The following is a 3,957-nucleotide window of genomic DNA, read 5'->3' on the forward strand; positions in this document are numbered from 1 at the left end:
TCAGGATGGACATTTTCTAAAAGGATGTTTTCTAAGGGGTATTTATTATAAAGCAGTTTTTCGAAAGAAAATTTTTATGAAAAATTATTTCCGGATGGACATTTTCTACGGGAATATCAGAGCCTTTTAGAACCATCACTATGTTTAGGGCATATAGCTATTTAGAGTATATAGCTACTTGTCCTGAAGGCATTTTTTTATAAAAGCCACTAATCCTTGAGACTTTTTCCCCCTATAGAAAACTTCATCAATACAAAAGGCAACTTTTGATCTAAAACAAAACTTCTCAGAACTGAGAAAAAAACCTTCAATCTTAAGGACAGAGTTTTTTTCTGTGGCAAATATTTTCTCATTCCTGAGGATAGATTTTTTCTATAGAAAATCATTTTTTGGGCCAGTTTTTTTTTTTCTATTAATAACATTTACTTAAATCGTCATCATATTATACCGGACCTGTAGAGACTCCATTCTTTAAAAACAATCTGTGGGATTCTTCAATTGAGAAGTTCAAAAAAAAAGGAATAAATAAAAAAATCCATGACATTCTCCTCCCTTTTTTTCTTAAAAGAATCCAGTCTTGAACTGATTGCCTTCAACTTAATCTTTAAGTAGCTCAGAGCTTGTTAAACAAGTCTTCATTCAGTTCGTTTTTAAAGACCATCATAATTTGGAATTTTTATAAAAAAAAAATCATGTTTTGTTTTTTTTTTCTGATAAAAAAAATCAGGAGCAGAGATTATAGAGTCTTCTTGTATCAGCTCATTCACATAGACTTTCAGCTCGTTTAAAAAATATCCCTCTATCCCTTCTGCTCTAGCCTATGGAGGCTTCCTTCGGCTCATCTATAAAGACTCCTTTTTAGATTTCCTGTAGAAAGTATTTTTAGTTCATCTATAGAGACTCCCTTCAGTTTGCCTATAGAGACAACCTTCTGTGGTTCTATAGAGACTACCTTCAGTTCGCCTATAGAAATTCGTCGCTTGATTAAAAAATCGTTTGTGACAGCCTGCTGTCAGCTGGTCTATAAAAACTCCATCACCTCCCTTACCCTATAGAGATTTCAAACTTGTTCTACTTGTCTCAACCATTAACTGCATCATATTCGAGGTGACTTCTGTACTTTCTTCTGGCATATCAAATCAATTTCCCTAAATATTCAAAATCTTCAAACAGGCGTTTCTCAAATGTTCTTAAATATCCTTCCCTAAAAATCCATGGCTCCTTCGAGGATTGACTTTTGTAAGCCTTCATAAATTTGTTCGGCCCACACCTTTAGACAAATCTAAATACAAAATAGTACCTGTATTCAAAAATCCATGTCCGAACTGTCGTTCGTTATTTATAAACATTTGCTAGGATTTGGAACAAATGACATCCCCGTTCCGAAGGAAGGAAGGACGAAGATTACTTCCACTCCCTCTTCCTATTTGTCTTGTTTTGCTCTTAATTTTAGCCGTTTGCTGCTGCCGCCCTCTCATCCTCGTTGAGAAGCAGATTGTCTAGAGATCAGCTGGATCTAATCGTCAAACAAATAAACAAACAAACAAAGATTGTGAGGAGGATGCAGGACAGAACAGGACAGGCTAGTCCTAGTCCCTTGCTTTAGTTTTAAATCGCTCTGCTTTTTCTCCCTAAACTCGAAAATTAACTTTAAGCGAATTAAGCCATGGCTAAGCGGAGTTGACTTTTCGTTAACTCCCCCTCACTTACTCGTGCTAGGTTCCAATCTCCCGGCTATCTGCCTCTAGTCGCTGGGATAATCGCAAAACGTTTTGAGAATTTAGTCGGCTAATCGTGGATAATCGCATTAACATGTGCGGCTTACGGCTAAGCGAACAGAATTAACCCGTTATTAGACGAAAAACAAGACAAGCCTTCGTCTTCGTCCTCGTTGGAGGGAGATTTAGCCGAAGTGAGTTTAAGCCTTTCTTTTTCTGTTGTCAAAGGATTTAAAAGTCAAGTAAACGAAAGGATTAAATAATTAATGATGCTCCGATTTGTGTTTGTTTGGGAAAGGGTAACCACGCGAGCGGTAGGTAGTTTGTAGGTAGTCTCAGGCTGCTGCCTTTCAAACAGGTCATTGACAATCCTTTGCCCGTTAATCCTTTTTGCGCTCATCTTCCTTTACCCCGTTGATCTGAATTTAATCCGTCGAGGATGCAAATTAAAGCAAAACATTTGCATACAAAAGGATAAAGCGTTCGCCCAAATTATTTTGGCCACCGAAAAAAGGGTTGGTGCTGCTGCCGTTCGGCAATTATGGGTGTGGTCCAAGCGTTTAAAAATGCCTCATCATCTTGGCTGTTTGGATTGTCGGTTTTGTCTCTAATTTATGTGCGGGTGTGTACCATAAACGGATGATGGGATTTTTAATATTGTCCAGCTACTTGTAGCCCTTTCGTTCTTTTCTTCGTTGTCATCGTCCTCGTCATTCGGGTTCATCATTCGGGCCATTGTTTCGGTGAAAGGATTTTGGTTCTGGCATTCTATTCTTTTGTGGCTGCCAACCAACCAGCCAGCCATGATATGTTTTCTTGGTTAATCCTTTCGTTCGGTTTTAATCCTTTCACTGTCCTTCTCTATTGTTCGGTTCGATTTTCGCTATGACAAATCACAGTTGCCGAGGAAATTTGCAAACTAAATTCGGATTATGAAAATCTGTGTCAATTATGAGTTGTAGGGTATAAGTCGGCTATGTTCTGAGAATTAATTAGAACTATTAGAAAGTCAGCTATTTTGGAAGAGAACATATGCGAACGTAGGGGGAAGTGACGAGTTAAATTAAGGATAAGCGAGGTCAATTAAAGGATAAACGCGAAGTCAACGGAAATGAACAAAAGTATCTTAAAAGGAGGGTGGGAAAAAAGGTTTTTTTTTAAAGAGAAGGGAGCCTTTAGGAGGAGCCGAACAGGAGAGAGTATCCAAAGTCTAGCTGAAGGAGACTCAATCGGCAAGGTGCGCCGTTTTTTTTATAGATGAACCAAAGGAAGTCTCTATAGACGATATTAAAGTAGTCTATACGAACGAGCTGAGGAACTTGGAAAAATATATATTTTTTTAAGGTACTTGAAAAAAATATTTTTTTAAAAATTTCACGATTTATGTTTGCTTGAAAAAATACATTTTAAACCAGTAAGGAAATCAATAAAGTCGGACTGGGCCGACTATATGATACCCTCCACCATTTTGGGTATATTCTACATTGTAAATCGATTTAAAGCTATGGAATGCTGCACGATTTAAAATTTAATCTCAATCAGACATGTATTGATTACTTGGTGTACAACTAACACGAATAGGTCGAAATTATATATGGAAGCTTTGCTATATCTATATCTGAACCGATTTCAAGGAAACTTGTCAGAAATTAATTTATATCAACTTCGATACGTTTTGTCAATGGGCCTAGCTATGGATCTTTAGTGCATCAATAACTTAATTACTCGGACGAAAATATATATGCGAGCTATATCTAAATCCGAACCGATATTCACGAAACTTAGCACACATCATTCTAGATGTAATTCAGTACGCCGTGCCAAATTTCGTGCAAATCGAAAGCTATATAGGAACTTTAGTGCACCATTTACATTAAATCGGACGAAAATATATATGGGAGCTATATCTAAATCTGAACCGATTTTCAGGAAACTTATCATACATTATTATAGGCCTAATTCATTACGCTTTGCCAAATTTCATGCAAATCGAACGATATATAGGGACTTTGATGCACCATTTACATTAAATCGGACGAAAATATATATAGGAGCTATATCGAAATCTGAACCGATTGTCACGAAACTTGTCACACATTATTCTAGGCCTAATTCATTACGCTTTGCCAAATTTCATGCAAATCGAACGATATATAGGGACTTTGATGCACCATTTACATTAAATCGGACGAAAATATATATGGGAGCTATATCGAAATCTGAACCGATTTTCCGAAAA

The sequence above is a fragment of the Musca vetustissima genome, unplaced genomic scaffold, assembly GCF_032173495.1.
Source record: "Musca vetustissima isolate MV318-11 ecotype Yass unplaced genomic scaffold, APGP_CSIRO_Mvet_v1 utg15269, whole genome shotgun sequence".
Lineage (NCBI taxonomy): Eukaryota > Metazoa > Arthropoda > Insecta > Diptera > Muscidae > Musca > Musca vetustissima.